The 23,557-nt window shown below is 35.4% G+C and overlaps 1 long non-coding RNA gene across 1 annotated transcript in view; it reads right to left on the reverse strand.

Moving 5' to 3' along the window:
• Positions 1-6,623: 6,623 nt before the first annotated feature.
• LOC112656910 (uncharacterized) overlaps positions 6,624-23,557 on the reverse strand; it is a 28,987-nt gene continuing 12,053 nt past the window's right edge. The window contains exon 3 of the long non-coding RNA XR_003134740.2: positions 6,624-6,932. This is a non-coding gene — a long non-coding RNA (uncharacterized LOC112656910). The remainder of the gene's footprint in view (positions 6,933-23,557) is intronic.

The following is a 23,557-nucleotide window of genomic DNA, read 5'->3' on the forward strand; positions in this document are numbered from 1 at the left end:
TTATTTCTTTTTAGAGAGAGAGAGAGTCGAAATGGCAAAGGGAGAGAGGAAGAGAGAATCCCAAGGAAACTCCATGCTGAACACAGAAGGTTGATCTCATGACCCTGCAGTCACGACCTGAGCCAAAATCAAGAGTCAGCTGCTTCACCAACTGCACCTCCCAGACATCCCTACTGTGCGAGTTTCCTGCCACACCTTTCAATCTAGAACTTTATGGTGATCCCAGGGTTAATGCCCTGCAAGCCAGCTGGCAGAAATCAGCATGCTGTTATATTTAGTTTTTAATGTCTCTGTACTGTATGTAGGCTTTTGTCTCCTTAATTTTAAAATCTGAGTGAGTTTAGGTGGGGCATGATCTTTCCCCTCATCTTATGCCAGGTTTCTTCACATATTTATTTAACTGCTCTGTCCTAAGTCATCTGCGTATTTTTAAACTTCTGCTGAAGCTTCCTGTCCAAATTCCTGCTTTTCACATATTTCCTTCCAAGACTGTGGCCAACCACGACATCTATCTTCATGCACCAAGCGCCCAAACGTACATGCACTGCGTTTTCCTTTCAAGATAGAGTCTGTTCCAGCATTTTTTGCATTAACTCAGAACTGTGATTCTGAGTTAATGCAAGATCTTTAAAAGCCTTTCTGTAGCGGCTCAGAAATCCTGTGAACCAAGCCCCTCAGTTTTGCCATTCAGCAGCTCCCTAGGTCTTGTTGATTAAAACACCAGTCTGTATACCATCAGTCAGTCACTGGTACTGTTTCGAGGGGGGGCATAGTCTTCTCTGCTGTACTTGCTAAGCCCCAGCTCTCTTGTATTGACTGAATTACCCAGGCAAGCAACCTCTAGCATTCATTACTTTCAGAACAGCTTGTAGCAGACACAATTGGGTTCAAGTGACATTGATGTAAATTGAGAACCCATTTCTCCTTATTATGTGGATAAATTGGGCAGATTATTTAAATCAATTCTGCCTTAGTTTCCTTGATTGTTAATATGGATAATACCAATATTTTAGGATTTTTTCCTTTTCACTGAGAATTAAATGATACTGAGCATATGTATAATGATACGAAAATAGCAACCATTTATATTATATATCATACTCCAGTTGCTTTACATATATTATCTCTAGTCCTTACAACAAGGAAAGCTATTTTTCACCACCACCATTTTTGTTGTGTGTTTACAAATGAAGCTCTAGAAGGCTGACTCAATTTAGGCTACCATGGTATTGAATGACCGAATTATTTAAAGTAAAATACTTGGTCCCATCACCCATGCACTCTGCATCATACCATCCTGTCTTCAGATGTCAGTAGTTGGCACATGCAAAACACTCAGTAAATGTGATTTTTACCATTTCCTTTAAGATAACATAGTATCGTCACAGAAATAGTTAAATTAAATCACTGCAACACTATCCAGCATATGGATATTTTGAGGACAGGAATCTTAACAATCATAATTACTTCTCCTGAATATTCAATATGATGATTCCATATAGTCTATGCTCAACAAATATTTGTTGTCTTACTGACAGATTATTAAATTCAATTTTGATTCGAAAATGACAGCTGTAATGTTACTGTGTGAATTTTATGTGCACGAATCTAGAAAAATGCTTGAGTGAAAAAAATCTTAAATAGTATAAAATCATGATAACTTGGATGCATTTAATCTGCGGACTGCTGTAAAATGATTTATAAGAGATCATTAGCAATATTGCCAAAATGTAATTGAATTCAGGATCAGCAACATCAGTAAGTTAAAATTCAAAATAAATATAAAATTCATCTAAAATTCATATCAGTCACGGTTAGAGTAATTGCTTTTTATTAACTTTTACTTTTCTTCAAAGTGATTTAGTCTTTCTCTTGATTGGATGTTAAGGATGTTGAGGGTGCAGAGAATGAGCGAGAGCTAATTTTCACATTGATTTTAAGAACATCCCCATCCATTTGGGAAGATAACCTCACACATGGTTTTACTTCTATGATAAATGACTATCACAATAATGGCAGCCAATGAGCCAGAATTCCAACCACAGTCAAAGTCTGTGTACACGTTGGGTTGCAGAGCCAGTGCGTGTTGGAAGCAATCAGAAAATGACTTCAGGGACGGGACAGACCAGTCCTACAGCAGGACTATTTCTTTACCAAATGTTATTCATTCACAGTGGGCTAAAGAGGATGACTATCAATCACCTCAATGAGTTGCTATCATAGAGGAGAATCTGCACCCAAATACTGACATGTAGATATTTTCCTTTTGATGAATGCAATTGTGACCCTTTGCTCAGTTACTATGGAGGTAAAATTCCTTGGTGATATGAAACACATTTAAATAAATGTCTTTGACGGGCGCCTGGGTGGCTCAGTGGGTTAAGCATCGGCCTTTGGCTCAGGTCATGATTTTGGGGTCCTGGGATATAAAGCCCTGCATCAGGCTATCTGCTCAGTGGGGAATCTGCTTTTTCTGTCCCTTCCCTGTTAATTCTCTCTCTCTCTCAAGTAAATAAATAAAATCCTTAAAAATAAATCAATACATACCTTTTGAAAATGGCACCAATTCTCAAAGTAATGATGTCCCTAGTGTGATTTTATGCAATTTTGACAGGCTATACTATGATGGTGGCTTTACTTAAAGCCAATACTCTGTTTCTACTTCTTTAAGAAATGCATGTGGCATTATTTATGTGCATGCTTTGTAAAGATATTTGCATTGAATAGAACAGCAACATCAACCATGTCCTTTGTTTCATTAGCCTGATTAAACAGAAGAATCTACCAGCCAGTCAAATAGAATATGTTGATTAATAGAATTTTAATTAGTATAAGCTTTGCGAGAAAAAATAACACTCAGAAAAGGAAAAAGGCAAATAAAATGTTTTTGATTTACTTAGCTCTCATTGACCATCAAAGGAATGTTGTGGTCAGTAAATCCATCCACAAATATTTAGACAGTACCTATGATGCTCGAGGCAGTGTTCTAGATGCTGCAAGGAATACACATAATTATGCTCTGTTACACATAATTGTTACTCTACATGATGTGGTTACTGAATTTAGGAGAATATAATATAGTTTGTACTATATTATATGTACATGTGGTTACTGAATTGTTACTCTGCATGATGTGATTACTGAACTTAGGAGAATATAATATATTTTGTACATAGTTAGGCAGTAGGTGATATTGGGGAAACTGACATTTTGAACATTTTCTGCATACTAGTCACTTTAGGAATGCTATTTCTTCCTTAATCTTTCCCAATAGACATTATCTTTGGATTTTAAGACGCAGGAACTCAGACATAGCAAATGTAAATTCGTTGTCAGAGTCTGCATAGCTAGTCATTGATGGAACCAGTACTTCAACTCAGACTTTTCTTACCTTAAACTCCATATTCTTTACAGTGGTATACGATTGTACACCATTGCTTTGTATACCATTGAGGGATTGGAAAACACATGGGATACGAGCGCTAGAATACGAAAAAGCAAATGTACCATAATATTTTATGTTAAGGGGGATGAAAAATAAGGACATGCATTTTTCATAGCAAAATAGGAGTCCTGGTGAATCATAATATTCATTGAAATAGTCACTGCTGTCAATTCTTTGCCTCTTTGTTTAGAGTAAACCCTACCTATAATGTCAGACATAAATCTGCTTAATATTTCACATCTATGCCTGGAAACATCAGCTTCTGTTTTGTAAATTCTTAGAGTTAATCGGATCCTCCAATAAAGTGTATATATTGAAGCTATAATGGTTACACCAAGATCACACAACTATTTGTGCTAAGGTTAAACACACACACACACACACACAAACACACACACTTTTTTTCCTTCTTTTCAGGGAATAATACTGTCCTGGATAAAATTTCCTACCAACTAAAGATCCAACTAAATTTGTAGTGCCTATGTAATAATTTTCTTAATGAATCTACTCTGTTAAACTGTTAACTCTTAGATACTACAAATTGCAGAAAGATAGCACTTACAAAAACTTTAAAAAGCAACTAATACTTTATTATAAATACAGATTTCAAGTTAGAAGAGTACTCACTGAGTTAAATGAATTAGAAAAGAGATAAAGGGATTATAATTACCCATAATCCTTTCACTCTTCTTCATATAATTGCTTTTATCATTATGCTATAAAATTTAATAATGTGTTTTAATTTTTATGGAACTAGAACAGACCAATATTCTCTCATACTTATAAACCATAAGGTGCTCAGCCTCCAGTATAATTTTTTTTCCATTTTTTCTGTTATCAATAATGCTCTTAGAAATATACCCACCCATAAGCCTCTCACTCCTTCATAGCCCTCATATATTTGATCTTTTTTTAAGGAAGTTTCAGAGAAATGTTTACTTAAGAAATGTTTCTATGAATTCCTAAAGATCTGGAAAATTATCAGCTGCATGCTCATTCAAAAGAATTATATGATTTTATCAACAACTTAGGAAGGGATTGGCTTTATCATACCATCACTAGGAAATAATAAATCCTTTGTATTATAAGCACTGTGGTTCTAATGAAGAACACCTGGATAATTAGAAGAGATATTAAGAGGCCTTTGGTTTGTTTTAATTCTTTCACTTTAAAATTTTATGAGTGTAGCAAGTCCATTTTCGAATTTTATGCTTTTCATTCCTTATTAAATAAATTTTGACTTACATAATTTGTGACTTCCATCTAAGGCACTGGCAGTGCCTCTTATTCTTTACTTGTATTGGTATGTGTGAAAGCTGAGTGCATAATTCACACAAGCACCACACCAAATGTGGCCTAAGTACTCACTAAGAGAAGGATCTTTTTGAATTAGGTGCCTGGTACTCCTGACTGACAAGCAATTCTTAATTGTCTGTGAAACCACAGAGGGGTCTGAGCTCTACCATCTAACCATGGCCCCACACACATTTTTCCACATTCATTGAAAAAAAAAAAAGTTTATTAAACACCTACTGTATCCCAGGCTCTATTCTAAGCAATGGAGGTATAAAACTCAGGATCATTTCTGAAAAAAGGTCTGACATTTCTGTTGAGGGTATGTCCTGTGTGGGTGAGACAAAAGACAAACATGAAAATGGTGAGAACTATAATGTCAATTCAAGAGTGGAGAAATATCAGAAGAAAATAAATGAGGTAGTGAGCCAGAGAAAGAGGGAGGGGCATCATCTGAGCTTATGTGGTTAAGAAATCCCTTACAACACTGGGGACATTTGAGATACCATCCCAGTGACAGAAATAAGCCAGCCATCTGAAGAGTCTTTCATATTAGCATAGACAGTGGCTCATCATCTCAAAGCTGGAAGTATCTGGGGACATTTGAAGAAGAGAGAAAGCCAGTGAGACTGACAGGATGTGCGGTAGAAAATGCTTCCAGAGAGGTAAGCAGGTGCCAGATCAGTTTGAGAACTTTCTAGGTAATTACGTTAGATTGTAAATGAGGAGCCCCTATAGTAAACAGAGGAGTTGCATGTTCTGATAGATGTTTAAACAATATCCTTGGATGTTGTCTGGAGAATCGAATGTAGGAAGCAAAAGAAAAAGAGAGCAGAACATACAGGAAGCTCTCACTACAGTCTAGGCGAGAGGTATACACATCTTTAATGGAAGTGGGAGTAGTGAAAACAGTAGTAGCCTTGGCAGGTTTGGGTTCTTACTTGGACACAGACCTTTGTGGCTGTGGTGTGCTGGTGATCTGGCTCCATAACCAACCAAACAAACTTTGATGTGTGATAGTGCCAATTTTTATGCTGTAAATGTGTCAACTATGAGCATGTTTGAACTATCAATACAATATCACTGAAGATGTAGCTAAGGAAGGATAAGCAGGAACAGCTCTTCGGAGTCATTATGAACCAGCTCCAACATATCACTACTTGCCTGCCTTCTGCATTTCACTCAACTGCCATCTTTTCTCTTGGTTGTTATCCCACTCATATCACACCACTGTTCTACCTCAACTGGGATGAAATGTCACTCCATGTAGCAAGAGATCTGTGCTTTTGCATAGTGTCACGGTGGTCAAAGGATAATTTCCACACAAAACCTTAAAAGAGGGAAATGTGAGGCAAGATAAAACTAGTAAATTGAATTGTCCACTCTTTCACTTTTTAAGATTTATTTATCTATTTAAGAGAGGGAGAGAGAATGACTGAGCCTCCCAGGGTCCCCTTTTCTCCCTTTCAGTATGAAGCTAGATATAGTTTTACTGATGCAAACAATTGCTCTGACTTTTAGTGGCCGATATTGTAACACGACATAATGCATCATTTACATGATCTGTTTCCTGGCATTTACGTGATTTGTTATCCTCACCTTCGCATCCTTGGGCTGGATGGCATGTCACACATAGAGTGTCAGACCTTCAGTGCTTCCTTGAAGCTCTTGTTTCTAGTGGATGTAGACAGAGATTTGTATGTGTGTAAGTAGGTATGAGTGCATGATAGACAGACATGACTATGCTTGCTAATAGAATGGACGTGTGGGATGACAGAGAAAAAGAAGTGGCCAATTGTTTTTCAATAAAATTTTTATTTTAGAACAGTTTAGATTTACAGAAAGATTGTGAAGATAGTACAGAAAGTTCTCATGTACTCCCCATCTAGCTTCCCTTTTTTATTATCATCTAACATGGTACGTATGTCACGATTAATGAACCAATTTTGTAACATTGTTGTTAACTGAAGTCCGAGTTTTATTCAGATCCCCTTAGTTTTTATTGAATGTACTTTTTGTCTTCCAGGATCTCATCCAGATACCTCACTGCATTTGATTGTCTTGTTCCCTTAAGCATCATCTTGACTGTGACAATCACTCAGACTGCCCTTGTTTTTGATGCTCTTGAGAGTTTTGAAGAAATCTGCCCAGTTATTTTGTAGAACGTTCCTTATTGAGATTTGTCCAGTGGTTTCTAGGAATAGAGAAGGATTATCTGTTTTGGCAAAAAAGATCACAGAAGTAAAGTCCATTTTCATCTTACATCAAGGGGACATACAATCAACATGCCTTATATTGACCTTAACTTCTGAGCTCACATAGTCTTTGCCAGATTTTTGTGCTGTCAAGTTATTCCTTCCCCATCTCCCTTTCCCACATTGTGCTCTGGAAGGCAGTCACTATGTGAAGCTCATTCTTTTCCTTAAAAACATTTTATTTATTTATTTATTTATTTATTTATTTATTTATTTATTTATTTATTTAAGGGAGAGAGCGCACAAGCAGGGGGAACAGCAGGAAACCTGACGCAGGGCTTCGTCCCAAGGACCCTAGGATCATGACCTGAGCCAAAGACGGATACTCAATGGACTGAGCCACCTAGGAACCCCTGAAAGTCATACTTAATAGTGGAAAATTATGCTGTTCCTGAGAGTAGAGTACATAAATTATTTGGGATTCTACTGTACAGGAGATTTGTCTCTAATTATTTATTTAAATATTTAATCATTTACTAGTATCAATATAAATTCATGGTTGTATATATATATATATATATATATATATATATCATGGGTTATAATCTGATACTATTTTGTCTATTTTCTTGCTCAGATAATTTCAGTTTTGCCATGGAGAGGTCTTTTAATTGGCTCCTACCCCATAGCATGGGTTTTTGTTTGAGCACTTCCTTACTTTCAGAGACTGCAAAATGCCAAGTTCATCCTTTGTTTCCTGTCCCTATCCTTGAAAAAATCAGCCCATTTTGAAGAGTAGCATTACAAATTAAGATCTAGGACCTTGACATGCTAATTGTTACTGAAATGCCTTTGGTTCTATGCTTTCCCTGCTGACAAAGCAAGGAAAAATGTGTGTACATTAACATATATAGATCTATGTATTTTTATATATATCTCTATGTGTATTAAGTTAAATATCAGTAGAAATGTCAATAGTGAGTCTTTACTGATATTTCCAACTCTAATCCATCAGCACATGAAACACTTTAGCCTTCTCCCCTTTCTTGCCTGTAAACTTCCACTCCAGCAGTGAGAAATCGGCTTCTTACCATCTGCCATCCATTTACCAAATTTTTCAGTTTCAGTGTACACGTGCCCATGTATATCAGCATCTGAACTGTTAACCCATACCCCCATGGGGAAAATTATCGACTAGAGTACGGTCCTCACATACAATTTCCTTAGCCTTTAGTTTACTGACACATTTCATTTCTGAAATCACTTAGGTCAACACCTTTCCCCCCCACATCCTTTGGTGAAGTTGTTTTATATATCTGTAAAAAATTAGATTATTTTGTAACATTTTGCAATGCATCTTGATGTTCCTTGATCTGATTTTTTTCAAAATTTTGCATACATTTTCAAATTTGTAAGAACTCTTTGTACTTTAAAGTTCTATGGGTTTTCAAACATGTGCACCTTTATAGTATTACACAGAATATTCACTCTGTGTTGTCTTTTCAATTAGACTTACATCAATACAAATGCCTGGCAACCACTGCTTTTTACCTTCTTTATAGTTTCTATAACTTTGCCTTTTCTAGAAGACCATATAATTAAAATCATATAGTATATAACCTTTCAGAATAGTTTATTTCAATCAGCAATATGGATTTAGTAGCTTTCCTTGGTGTAATAGCTCATTTCTTTTTATCACTGGATACTATTATATTTATGGATATACCACAATTACAGTTCACCTATTTAAAGACATATTGGTTGCTTTCAGTTTGGGGTGATTATGAATGAAGCTACTATAAACATTCACTTACAGGTTATCATGTAAACACAGCATTCATATATATTGGTAATTATCAAGTAGAGCCATTACTACATTGTATAGTAAAAATATTCTAGCTTTTTGGGAGCTATCAAACTGTCTTCCAAAATAACAATGTATATTCCTACCAGCAACGAAAGAGAGAACCTGTTGTTCCACATCCTTGCCAGCTATGGATGAATATTGTCAGATTTTGGGATTTTTAGCCTTTCTAATAGGAGTGTAGCACTATATCATTTTAATTCGCATTTTGTGAACAAAATATTAGTTGAGCATCTGTAATAATGATTAAATGTGCCATGCATATATCTTCTTCATTGAGTTATCTGTCAGATATTTTGGCCGTTTTTTGATTGGTTGTTTTCTTTATTGCTGATTTTTTTCTTTTTTTTTTCTTTTTTTTTTTACATTTTTTTTTATTGGAGTTCAATTTGCCAACATATAGCATAACACTCAGTGCTCATCCCGAGTGCCCCCCTCATTGCCCATCACCCAGTCACCCCAATCCTCCACCCACTTCCCCTTCCCCTTTCATTTCCCAGAATTAAGTGTCTCTTATCTTTTGTCACCCTTACTGATATTTTCACTCATTTTCTCTCCTTTTCCTTTATTTCCTTTCACTAATTTTTATATTCCCCAAATGAATGAGACCATAGAATGTCCTTTTCCGATTGAAAGTTCTTTTCATATTTTGGAAATAAATCTTCAATTAGGTGTTTTACAAATGTTTTCTCCCAATCTCTAACTTGTCTTTTCATTTTTTTTAACTTGAATAAGTTCCAACTTATCAATTATTTTTGATAGATTATAATTTTGCTGTTTTATCTAAAAACTTACTGCCATATACAAGGTCACATTGATTTACTTACATGTTTTCTTACTAGAAGTTTTAAAGTTTTGTGATTTATATTCAGCTTTATAATCAACTGTTGAGTTTTTCTTTTTTTTGAGTTTTTAATTTTTTTTGAGTTTTTCTTTTTAATTGTACATCTGTGTCACACTGATTTTTATTTATTTATTTTTTCCCCAGTCTGGACATCAAATTGTTTCACAATAATTCGCTGAAAGACTATCATTTCTCCATTGAATACCTTTGCTTCTTTATACAGGACCAGTTGACTGTATTTATATGGGTCTATTTTTGGCCTCTCTATCCTGTTGCATTGATCTGTGTGTTTATTCTTTTGCGTGTGTGTGTGTGTGTGTGTGTAGAAGGCATCTCTTTTGGGATCCCTAGGTGGCTCAGTGATTGAGTGTCTGCCTTTGGGTCAGGGCATGATCCTGGGGTCCTGCATCAAGTCCTGCATTGGGCTTCCCACAGGGAGCCAGCTTCTCCCTCTGCCTATATTGCTGCCTCTCTTTCTATGTCTCTCATGAATGAATAAATAACATATTTTTTAAAAGGGGGGGAAAGCATCTATTTTTATTTAAATTCAATTTACCAACATATAGTAGTACATCACTAGTTTCAAATGTAGTTTTCAATAATACATCAGTTGTGTATAACACCCAGTGATCATCAAATCACATGCCTTCCTTATGCTCATCACCAAGTTATCCTATCCACCCATTCACTTCCCCTTCAGCACCCATCGGTTTGTTTCCCAGAGTTAATAGTCTCATGGCTTGTCTTCCTCTCTTATTTTCCCCTTTCCGTTTCCCCTCCTTCTCTTATGCTCCTTGCCCTATTGCTTATATTCTGCATATACATGAAACCATATGATAATTGTCTTTCAGATTTTTTTAAGATTTTATTTATTTATTCATGAGAGACACACAGAGAGAGGCCATAGGCAGAGGGAGAAGCAGGCTCCATGCGGGAAGCCTGATGTGGGATTCAATCCCAGGACCCCAGGATCACGCCCTGGGTCAAAGGCAGACGCTCAGCCACTGAGCCACCCAGGCATCCCATCTTTCTCAGATTAACTTATTTCACTTAGAATAATACCCTTCAGTTCCAACCACATAGATGAAAATTATTGATATTTATCCTTTCTGATGGCTATTCTTTTTCTTCTTTAGTCTGGTGGTGTGGTGAGTTATATTGATTGAACTTTGAGTGTTGAACCAACCTTACATCTTTGGAGTATCTCACTTATTTATAGAGCATAACACTTTGTATACATTGTCAAATTCATTTTCTGATATTTCTATAAGAAGTTTTGAATCTAGATTTAGAAGAGACATCGATGTGTAATTTTGCTTTCTTATAATATCTTTGTATGCTTTGAGTATTAGGGTAATCCTGCTCTCATAGAATGAGTTAGTAAGTTTTAACTCTTGTTCCATTGCTACAATTACTAGTAAAAACATCTGGGACTCGTGCTTTCTTTGGGGGCTATTAACTGATACAATTTCCTTAACAGAAACAAAGTTATTTCAATTATATATTTCTTTGTGTGTGAATTTTGGTAGTTTTTGTGTTTCTTGGAATTAGCATATCTTATCTAAGTCATCGTTTGTATGGGCATAGAGTTGTTCATAATGTTCCTTTACTATCCTTTTATGTTCGGGAATCAGTAGAGATGGTTCTTCTTTTGTTTCTGATATTATTAGTATTACCTTTTCTCTTTTTCTCTTGGTTAGTGGTTTATAAATTTTATTGATCTTTTCAGAGGACCACTTGTTTTTCAAAGAACTAACTTTAAAGCTGACACTTGTTTCTTATTCTGAGGTCTACTTTGTCTAAAATTAATATTAGCTACTCCAGTATTCTTTCAACTAGGGTCAGCATGTCATATCTTCCTTCATCCCTTTACTTTTTCTCACAACAGAGGCTTTATATTTAAAATAGGCTTCTCTTTAACAATGCATAATTGTTTTTCTTTTAATCACCTTAGATATTTTCTGTGTTTGAATCAGTACATTTAGACTATTCATACTTAAAGTAATTATAGATATATTGGTTTGATACTATTTTTACCAGTTTCTATTCATTACTTTTGTTTTTATTTTTATTTTTCTATTTTTTCTGATGTTAATTATACATTTATTTAACATATCTATTATATCCTTTTAAAATATTATTGGTTATCCTCAGAGTTTGCAGTATACATTTTTAACTAATTTAACTGCATCTTCATGTAACACTATACTGTTTCATGTATAGTGCAAGTAACTTAGAGTAGTTCCAATTTTTCCCTCCTATCCCTTATGACATTTCTGCCATTCATATCTCTTATCGACCAGTTATAATATCCAGTATATGTTTACTATCATTACTTTAAATATGTAACTATCTTTAGTTAAATTGATAGTAAGAATTTTAAAAGATTTTATTTTGTCATCATATATTCCTTTTATAACACTCTCTTTATGTAGATCTGAGTTTCTAACCTAAGTAATTTTCTTCTTCCCTGAATCACTTCTGGTCAACATTTTTTTAGACATTATTTATTTATTCATGAGACACACACACACAGAGGCAGAGACACAAGCAGAGAGAGAAACAGGCTCCACGCAGAAGGAGATGCTCAACCACTGAGCTACCCAGGCATCCCTAGTCAACATTTTCTTAGTGCAAATATGCTAGCTGTGACTTCCCATTAGCTTATAGTTGTCTGATAAAGCCATTATTTCTCCTTCACGTCTGAAGTATAATTTCACTGCATAAAGCATACTAGATTATTGGATTATTTTTTTCCTTTCAATAATTTGAATATTTCATTCTGTTCTCTTTTTGCTTGAATAATTTCTGACAAAACATTTGCTTTAATTTTTAACCTTGTTCCTATATAAGTAAAGCATACTGTCTTCCCTCTAGATTCTTTCAAATCTTTCTCTTTGTCTTTGGTTTTCTGCAGTTTGTATATGATTTGCCTAGGTATCATTTTTGGTATGTGGCTCATAAAATGTTATCTGAGCTTCCTTAATCCATGGTTTGGTATGTGTTATTAATTTTGGATATTTCACAAATATCATTATTTCAAACATTTCTTTGATGTTTCTTCTAACTTCTGTTTCTGATAGTTCAATAATGTATATGTTCCGCCTTTTGAAATTGTCCCACACACTCACAGTTCTTTTATGTTCTACTCTTTTCTCTTTTTCCTTCTCTTTTTTACCCTCTTTACATATAAGTCTGGTATATTTCTATTGATCTTTCTTCTAGCTTACTAGTCTTCCCTTGGCTATATTGAATCTATCATTGTGTCAGTCAAAGGCCTTCTTCATTTTTGTTATAGTATTTAACACACTAATCATAATTATTTTACATTCCCTGTCTCATAACTCTGACAACCTTTATCATATTTGAGTCAGATTCTCGTAATTGCTTGGCCTCTTTTGGCTGTATTTTTACTTGCCTTTGGCATGCCTTGTTATTTATTTTTGGAAAGTTCAGCATGTTTATCAAGTAATAGGAACTTGGAAAAATAAGCTTTTAGTGGGAGGATTTATGTTAATCTGATGAGAAGTTGGGTTGTCTTTGATATTTGCCATAGCTTTAGTGCCAGGGGTTTCAAATTCTTCCAAATATCTCTATTTTCTCTCCTCTGTTGACTTTGGGCTTTTCTAAATACTCCCCCTCAGAATCTTGCAGGTATTTCAGCTGAAAACAACTATTACTACATTAGAGCTCTTTAGATGTGAAGGAAGGGAAAACATTCTTTAATTTTATGATAAGTCTCAGTCTTTTAGTAGGCCTGGGTCTCTTGGCAGGGGCCTTACAACTCTATCTCATGTCCTCTTAGACAGGATGGCTAGAGGACGGACTAGATGAATTAACATATGGAAAGGAAAAAAATAGCTGTAAGAAGATTAATATAGAGGTAAACAAAAATATCCTTGACCTCAAGGATCTTTTGTAATGAATTAGTATATTTACAAATATCCAATATATTGGTTCACACTAGGGTGATTTTGTATTTGATGATAAGAAACAATCATCAAGTAGATGACTTTATTGACATTTGTTTTCAGAGTTAAGTACTGTCTTTTTGGTGGGTTAAGAAGCAGTTCATCCTTTTCTATGCTTTTTCTCCAAGTATACATCTTCAAAACTTTAGCATAAATCAGAGCCATATGATAAAAGGAGGTTGGGTCATGAATTGCTATGTGGGAGATACACTCACCAAGGAGAATCATCAAGGAGAATGACCCCGTGGAAGTTATATGAGAAACAGTAAACACTTCTATGAAATCAATTTAGAGGCTGTTTGAAGGACATATAGCTTTGTTCTATAGGTTAACCTTACATAGCTTCATCTTCTTGTTAGCCAGCCTTTCTCACACTTTACATTTGTCAGTTAGATTTAGTGCTTCAGTTACTATGATGCTAATCTGTGGAGGATAAGATAGAGTGTGTGGTTTTGTTTCCAAACCCCCTTTTCCGGGATCCCTGGGTGGCGCAGCGGTTTGGCGCCTGCCTTTGGCCCAGGGCGCGATCCTGGAGACCCGGGATCGAATCCCACATCGGGCCCCCTGTGCATGGAGCCTGCTTCTCCCTCTGCCTATGTCTCTGCCTCTCTCTATTTCTTTCTCTGTGACTATCATAAATAAATAAAAATTAAAAAAAAAAAAAACCCTTTTCCAAATAAAAACTAATGTAAAATTGATTCAAATGGAGTTGCTTGGGTCCCGTACTGGCTGGGGTGCTTGGGGTGCATCCAGTGGGGCCATTCTATCTAGCCTCTGTGTTGACATTTGAGTTTTCTGCTCAATACCTTCAAGAGTCTGAAGGCCATGGTTTGAAACACATGGGGACACTAATATTGAAAAGCATGCTGGAGTCAACAGATACGGTTTTTAGTAGTCTAGGCTTTGCTAGTTACATGTTATGTGACATAGAAGAGTCATTTTTGTCACTGAATCCAGTATTCTTAATTATGAAACTTGAGGATGTTTAAATTTTAATTAAGTTAAATTTAAAGCAATAACATAAACTAAAACTGCCCGTCAACTTATTATCTGAATCTGTAAAGAATTTCCACAAGCTACAAAGTCCTAAGACTAATTTATTTAAAAAATGAATTTAGGGCAGCCCAGGTAGCTCAGCGGTTTAAGCGCTGCCTTCAGCCCAGGGTGTGATCCTGGAGTCCAGGGATCGAGTCCCACATCGAGCTCCCTGCATAGAGCCTGCTTCTCCCTCTGCCTGTGTCTCTGCTTCTCTCTTTGTGTGTCTCTCAAGAATAAATAAATAAAATCTTAAAAAAAAAAGCCTTTGTTACCTTTGAAAAAAATAAATAAATTTGATTATTTAATTTAAAAAAAATAAATCAGAGGACAAGTAATGTTGGCCATTTAGAAAAGTTTGTGCTGTTTTGGGAAAGAGAAAAAGCACCTGAAAATGTGCAAAAATGTGTCTTTCCTCCTCCTCTCATTGTCTGCTGCGTCAATTCATTCAGAGATGTTTATTAAGTACCATCAAGATTGCAAGATATGCAATTTGGAATTTCAAAATTTATATTAACCAGAACACTGAAAAACTATTCGTCTAATAAGCAAATGCGGAATTTTAAAGCCTCACTAGTGCCATCACTTACCCTTTATAAATACTTGCCTTGATCTGTGCAATCAAAGGCTGAATTTTTTATAAAATACATAAACAGAGATACAGAAGGCTGATAAAAATGATCACCTATGTTTATACAATTATGGATGATGTTAGTGATTTTATCAGTAAAAAAGTGATACATACTCTGCATAGATTTGGAAGGTATAAATGTGTAATCAGAACAATATCATCTTATAAAATTTAGCTTATTTAGCTTAATATAAAAATCATTGCCAAGAGATTGTGGGGAAAGCTAAGATTTATGGATTCTTGCTGCTCTATCAAAACTGCCAACAGAAAGTTTAATCTGGTTGCTAGGAAGAAGTCCAGTGAGATTATTTGACACGTATGTCACTGCCTTGAATCTTGAGGTCAGCATAGTACACTACCAGATATGGTGATGATATAGCTTGGCAAGATGATAGTCCTTGCCCCCTGGCAATGAGAGGCCTTCTATAGGGCTGTCTGCATTTTCTTGTGCTGAAGAACCCAAGTTGTATAATATTGAGACGAAGACTGTCTCTACTGCCGTGTGCTACTGAAAATCATTTTCAAAATATTCCCCAGGACTCACGCCGTCAAAGTTCCTTTTGCTCATAAATTCTTCAGACTGCAAGTTCATGTTTTGTAGAGGAAGATCATAAATTCGACGTTACGCACATGGATTCCTAGATGCCTTTGAGACCTTGAAGTGTCCAGTAGTCCATTGTATATATGTCTGAAGGTCAGAAGAAGGATTTGAACTAGAGATAAAATTTTGTTCATCTTCTGAGTATAGAAGAGTCTGTGCATGGAGGGTAGAGAGTGAGAGGAGAAGAGCTTTGAGACTTTTCCTGAAAGACTCAATATTTTAAAAAGTGTTGGCGGAGATGGAGCCCACCAAAAACACTGAGAAAGGAAATCAGAAGGGAAAGATGAACATCTGGAAGGAATGTGCACCATCCTGGTAATGAAAGCAAGAGAAACTTTCCGAAGGGCAGGTGTGGGGAACTGTTTATAGTTGCTAAGATTTCTAGTAAAATAAACATGGAAAAAAATGCATTTCGTTTGGAGATATGGAGGTCTCTCAACAAGTAGGCAAATTCACATTATCCATGGATCCCATACTTGGGAATTCACCTATTCACTACAGTTTATTTGCAATCCCCCACATCAATATTTGCAGTATTTTCACCATCATTTGTGGATATGCACAGAGCTGCAAAAAATTTCTTAGCCTATGGTGCAGGTACCCAGCTGAGGCTGAACCGGGCATCATTCTGCCTTCTTTCTTTCAGTTCTCATACCACAAATGTGTCTTTTTCATACTTTATTTAGTGGCAGGTATTTCTCATTTGTGTGTTGGTGATGGTGGTTGTGGTGACTTCAGTGTTTCAAATATCCTCCAAGCATAGCGCCGAAGTATTGTCTGATGTTACTTACCAAGTGTGAGAAGGCTGGGATGTGCCTTATGAAGAAAATACAGGTGTTAATTAAATTCATTCATGAATAGTTTATAGTGCTATTGGTCGTGAGATCAATGTTAAAGACTCAACAATGATATGGAATAAGGTGTCTTTAAATGGAAACATGATAAAACAGGTTACTTACTGACCTATTGATGAAAATACTTTAACTAGAGGCTTATAGGAACCACTACCGGTATTTCTCCTAGGAGCAAATGGTTCATAATAAGCTCATTGCTCATGGTGATGTTGTAGAATGCAACTACTAAGAATAATGAGAAGCACTTATATATTTAAATGAATCAATACAATTTTTATCAGACATTTGTACCATAGAGACAGAGAATTCATTATCACCCTAAGCAGGCTTGTGTCACTTTGGATTTTATGTTAAAATATTCTTTTTTATATTAAAATATTCTTAATATTTACTGAAATCTCTCCCACTATTTCTCCTGTTGATTAGGAGATTCATTTGCTTTATTTTAGTAAAGCTTCATTTATTTCCTTTATTTTAGTGCAAACTTGGAAACTTTTATAGCAATTTTAATTTCAGTTGAGAGTTGGAAAACATTTATCTTTCAATATCATTTTTTTAATTTGGACTAGTAGAGAATAACAGGTCAGTATAATTGCCTGATACTTTCTATATTGTATAGTTTTTTGGTCTAAATAAAATAATTTGTATATCTATGTTTTAAAATGCTGGAAAAAGAGTATTAAATTTACCATTTGTTATTTGTCTTTACCTCCTTGTCTCTGATTGCTCTCTTATTAATAAAATGCCAAAAAATGTATTATTTGACTCTTCAAACTCTTTTTCACTGTGTTATTCTATGAAATCAACTTGGAGATTGGGTTGAAGGACATATAGCTTAGTTCTATAGGTTAATCTTATATAGTTTCATCTTTCATCAGCTAGTCTTTCTCACAAGGTACATTTGTCAAAGTTAGATTTAGTGCCTCAGTAACTATAGTACTAATCTGTGGGGAGTAAAGGTAGAGTGTATGGTTTTATTTTCAAACCCCCTTTTCCAAATAAAAGTCTATGAGGAAAGCTTAATATGTAAAATCAATTCAAGCAGAGTTGCTAGGGTCCCATAGTGACTGGGGTGCTTGGGGTGCATCCCAGTGGGGCCATTCTATCTAGTCTCTGTGTTGACATTTGAGCTTTCAGCTCAATACCCTTGGGAGTCTGGAGGCCATGATTTGAAACACATGGGGACGCTTATATTGAAAAGCATGCTGGAGTCAACAGATATGGTTTTTAGTCTAGACTTTGCTAGTTACATGTTATGTGACACAGAGGAGTCATTTTTGTCACTGAATCCCGTATTATTAATTATGAAATAAAAATTCTGATATCTAAGGCCATGGTATCTATGAAAGAGTTTTTAGATACTATAGAAATTGGAAAGTATTCTTGAAACATTGCTAGATGTATGGGTTTAGGGATAATCTAGAATTATTTGTTTCCAAAATTATCAGTCTAATAAAAATATGACCTAACTACATATTCCAGAAGACAGAGGTATATGTCTACCTGAATATTTAGGTTATTCTGACAGCCAGAGCAGTCAAGGAATATTTGGATTTAATTTATCTTGCAGGTGTTGGTCAGGTTTGAAGACAGAGCTCTTTGAAAGAAATTTTGTGTGGTAGAGAAGGCATAAAACTTTGATAAAAAAATAAACAAGGAAGGTTATATTCTAGGGAATACACATTAAGCCATGATCATTTATTAATATCTCGGCTGCAAGAATGGTAAATAATTAGATAAATATTTCTAGCCAAGCTGAGCATTGAGAGAATGGAATAGTTTTATAGATTGTGGCTGAAAGAGTAGTCTCAGGCCACCAACACTTAACGGACTTTTTGTCTTTTTACTTGTCATGTTTCTCCTCCAAATGTAGTATAAGAAAACATTGTGTATCTTTCCATTTCTTTTAAAATCCCCAATGAAGAGTTGTTTCTGCCATTATTCCTGGGAATCTTCTTTCTCATTCGATCACCTACTCTGATCACCTATTACATCTCCATGAAAGAAGTAAAACAACTACTTCTTGGAAGTAGCATTGTTTAGTGTTTCTGAGTTTAACATTCTGTGCATCAATCTTCTCTTCCTACCCTTTTAATTCACACTTAAATATGTCTAATTTTTTTTAATTTTTAGAAATATGCATAACATCTAAGTGAAAAAAAACAGGGACTGCATTTTTAATTTCATTTCATAGATGAAGGCTCATCTGATGTATGAATATATTCGTTGTCTATTCTTAGCACAAATTTCCAATTTAATTTACTACAGAGAGACAGCAAGTAAGTGTGAAATGTATATATATTTTTTTAATTTTTCAAACAGCAAAAGTTAATTTTTCCCGTATTAAATCACTGTTTTTGTATCCATTTCCTGCAAGCATGAGCTCAGGAAGTGATAAAGTTGACACAGTTGCTGATGGATTTTTCAGCAGCTCATGCCAGGTTGTTTCCTGGTGCCAAACACAATGGAGCAGGAAATATGGCACGTGACCAGAAAAATCTTATTGTTTTAAATAAGTTTTCTCTCTCACTATGTCTCTGAGCAGAATTTCCCAGAATATTTAAATATTTCTTCACTATGATGGATGAGCCTACAAATGTTCTGATAGTTATCTTCATGCATAGTTTTCTTGTTAGCTTAACACTTAGAAGCCCCAAATTATGAAATAGTCCAAGAAATTCATGATAACTCTTTTCAGAACAGATTAAATAAGACATATTTTTGGAAGAAAGGATTTGATCAAATAGAAAAACAAAAATGTCTCAATATAATTCTTATGACTTTGATTTCATTTAAAGTAATAATCCACTTATTAATGTTGTATTTCAAATAAAGGATTTTGCTTCTAAGAAATATTTTTCATAATGCTATATTATCTGTCCTTTTTATAGGACCGATTGTTGCCAAACATTGAATTTTCTTCCCATCTTTATCCCCAAATGTTTATTAATTTATAAAAAGCATTTCTTCCTTTCCAAAGATCCAAAACTTATGGCTTTCTGGCTGTTCCCTTGTAGTTAGTATAAATTTGGCTTGGATAGTCATTTATGTATTTTTTTTTCTCAGAGTGGAATTAAAGTTTTTATAAGGACACTGCAATCAAGAAGTCAGCAGCCAAATGTAGACTTTAAAAAGACTATTCATGTTGCATAAGGGTCTTTTCAAGTACAAAGACCACATCATCATTTAATGTGTGAATTGTTTAAATGAGCATTTTAAAAATCAAGCCTGCGGAATTAAATTACTCTATTCCCAACTGCCAGGACATAAATAGATCATACTAAGAGTTAGGAAGCCTTTACTTTCTCCTGAAAAAACATACTACCAGGATTCTTTCTTTCTTTCTTTCTTTTTTTTTTTTTTTTTTTTTTAAGATTTTATTTATTTATTCATGAGACAGAGAGAGAGAGAGGCAGAGACACAGGCAGAGGGAGAAGCAGGCTCCATTCAGGGAACCCAATGTGGGACTCGATCCAGGTCTCCAGAATCAGGCCCTGGACTGAAGGCGGTGCTAAACCACTGAGCCACCCGGGCTGCCCTACCAGGATTATTTCTTGAAGCAAACACTGTCACTGAAAAACTGCGATTCATTTGGTGGACTAATGGTAACTCCTACTGTAGGCAGCTGTAAGAAAGTAACCAAACAGATAATCAGACAAACAGACCTGCTATGGGTAGGCCATAGTTCTGTTGGTAAAGCTGAGCTGTGGTTCAGATTACCAAATTCATTAGCATCAGAATATTGTTATTTCTTAAGAAATGGGATGAAAACAAATAAGTAGGCAAGGAAACAAAATGAAAACCTTATTTAAAAATGAAAATTGGGGAAAAGATGATAAACTACAATGGTGAATATATCACATAATGGAGTTGACTTACTGTAAAATTTTAACTTTCTGTGCATCTATTGTCCTTTCTAAATTTATCACAAAATATCAGGAAAATCAGAAAAGAGACACAAAAAATGAGAGGGAGAAAAAAAGGGAGAGGGAGACAGATGGAGAGAGAAAAAAAGAGAGAGGGGTGCGTTTATAGCCTTTCCTGTTTTCCTGAAAGTAGTGAACACAGCAAATACAAGAGAAGAGGGCAGCTCAATTCTTACTAAAGAGAAAGTTGCCATTGCCTTAAACAAAGCAGAGATATCACCCATTACTGTAGAATGACCCACCAACAAAGAGATCAGACTGTGGAGGTTGCATCTGTTTGCCCCATATTTTAACTTTATTTTGGTGTGCTGACATTTGGAGTGGCTCTGATTGGTCTGGAATTAGCCTTCTTATCATGTGAAACATCTGTACTGTATTGTTCCAAAGGATTAGCTGCCCACTGGGGATTTTGTGAAGTCAGGACAATAGAGGTCATTAAAGGTGCAAACATTTATTTTCCGGTCTCTAGTTCAGCAGGGGAAAGCCATGCAGCTGATAGATTTTTTTTCCTTTTTAATCCAAAGCTCAGCATTCTTGCAAATATAATGAAACAAGAGTGATCCGAGCTGGAGTTGTTAGACTGGAATTGATGACTTTAGGAATTCAGAATTTTTTTGCTGGCCAGAAAGAGGAGAGAGGAAAACATGAATTCTATGTTGAAGTTATGAGTTGAAAGCAAAAGAACATGCTTTTGGAGAGTGGTGCCTGATGGTTCTGAGTGGGATACCCAGAACAGTCTTGTGTGATATTGCAAATTAAAATATAAGCTTTCTCCTGCAGTTTCAAGACTTGCAATCAACATTTTCTTGTTTTCCCTTTCATCTGGTATCCCTAATTCCATCAATTGTACTCTCCCCAAGCTTCCTGACAGTGCAGTTATAACTTACAACATAGTGATATTGGATAGATAAAATCTGAGAATGTGGAAAAATGAGTTTTCTAGTGTTACAGGTTGAAATCCGCCAGTCCCACAAAATAGATTATGAAGTCCTAACCTCCAGTACTTTAGAATGTGAACTTATTTAAAAATTGAGTCTTTACAGATATAGTTGATTTAGATGGATCATACTGGAGGAGGAAGGGCTGCCAATCCAATGACTGCTCTCCTTATAGGAAGACAACTACGTGAAGATAGAGGCAATGGGAAGAATTCCATGTGGCAATGAAAGCAGAGAGCGGAGTCATTCAGCGGCAAGCCAAGAAAAGCCAAAGATTGCCAGCAAATCACTAGAAGCTAAGAAGAGGCAAGGGAGGATTCCAGAAGGTATCAGAAGAATCATGGCCCTTGATTTTGGACTTCTAGTCTCCAGAAGTGTAAAACAATACATTTCTATTGTTTTAAGCCACCCAGTGTGTGGTATTTCGTTATGGCAGCCCTAGAAAAACAATATACCTAATATCATAAGTTTAATGAGTGAGGCCCTGCTTCAACCTTAGCTTTCTCTAAGTGGCAAAACGATCTGCCTATACCATCCTTTTATCTTCTAAGCTGTATTAAGGACAATGTGAAGGTTGAGTAGGTAGGCACATGGAGGTGGTGTTGACACATAAAATTTTGCAAGCAGGTATGTCATCTCCCAACTCTCTTTGCACATTGAAGGGCTAAGGGCCCCTCCACTGGTCTGCTCTGAGCAGCTTTTCGCTAATACTTTGCATATCACCTCTGAAAAGTTGTCTTACCTTTGAGTTCTATAAGGTACATGATTTAAATGCCCATTATATATATTGGACCAATATTTTTCAAGTTGTGGGTTGTGACCCACTAGTGGATGATAAAATCGATTTAATGGATAACCCCCCTCCCACACAAATGAAACCAAATAGGATGAAACAGAATAGTTATGAAGTACACTTATGCATTCTTCAGATATTGTTTTGGAGACATTTATACACCTATGGCTGTATGGAAGGTAGAGGCTTGTGTGTGTGTACCCGCACCTGTGTGAGCGCACACATTCTACGTTGTGTTATAAAATGCATTTCTTATTATGGGTCACTTAGAAAAATATTTGAAAGCCTCAGGATTAGGTTCTGTCTCATAAGTGACAACTATCTAATTATACGAAATTGAGAATAAATCACTTTAAATAAACTTAATGTTTTATTTTACAGAATACACTGGTCATGATCCCATTATTTTTGATAAATAATAGAAATTTGTGGATTTTCAGTGAGAAAAAGGACATGTTAGGATTGCCAAACTGCTTTTTCTCCAATCACAGACTTGTCAGATATCTTAAATATTACGAAATTTTATGTTTGCTTTCAAATCAGAGTTTCCTTAGTTTTCCAGGCCTCTTGCCCTAGGAACAATAGGGCAAGGAAACACATTATAATAAATATTTTCAAAGCTCCATTACACAGCATCAACAAACAGAAGAAAAAAACAACACATCTGTGAAAAATAACACAGATAAACTATATAAGAACTTTCAAAGTAAAACATCCAGAAGGAACAACTAAATGTGTTATTGTTTAATGGGACATTCTTTTGTTCATAATGTGAAAGGATCACTTTATTTTTGGTCCCTCAAAGGTTATCTAGCCATTTCCTTCTAAGTCAAATGAGAGGTTTAGCTGGCCAGAATTATGAAATGTTTTACCAGTGATATCCAAGAAAAAGGAAGACTGACCCTGGTGTCCTAATTTCCAGACTTGTACTTTAGAAACCATATAATTCTGATACAATGGAATCAAACCAATAATTTCTTGAAAGATACAAATTACCAAAAATGATAAGATACAGAATATCTGACTGACTTTTAACAAGTGATATGATTGAATCAGTAATTAAAGTTCTTCCAATGAAGAACAGGCTAATTTGAGTTTGCTTAATTGGATATATCTATCAAATGTTTAAAGAAGAAATAATATTAGTCCTCATGGAATCTTATAGAA

The sequence above is a fragment of the Canis lupus genome, chromosome 8 (genome assembly GCF_003254725.2).
Source record: "Canis lupus dingo isolate Sandy chromosome 8, ASM325472v2, whole genome shotgun sequence".
Classification (NCBI taxonomy): Eukaryota; Metazoa; Chordata; class Mammalia; order Carnivora; family Canidae; genus Canis; species Canis lupus.